Genomic DNA, 262 nt, shown 5'->3' on the forward strand with positions numbered 1-262 from the left:
TAGAAATCCCAGTCCTCGAGGTTATACAATAAAAAGGGGAAAAAAAAGGCTCAAAGGCACATTTCATACCTTTATTAACAAACAAAAATCCCTTCATCCCCTGGTACAAATCTACATCTTATCGCATGCGATTACGTGTTCACCACAATCGTAGGTAAACATCCTCCGCGGGCTGGTGTTGACAGCACTGTCGACGAAGAGATCAGGGCTGCGCGTCTTCGGCTCCTGGGGCTGAAGATGGACTTCTTTTGGGCCTTATGCG

This window comes from Penaeus monodon, chromosome 27, assembly GCF_015228065.2.
Source record: "Penaeus monodon isolate SGIC_2016 chromosome 27, NSTDA_Pmon_1, whole genome shotgun sequence".
NCBI classification, from domain to species: Eukaryota; Metazoa; Arthropoda; class Malacostraca; order Decapoda; family Penaeidae; genus Penaeus; species Penaeus monodon.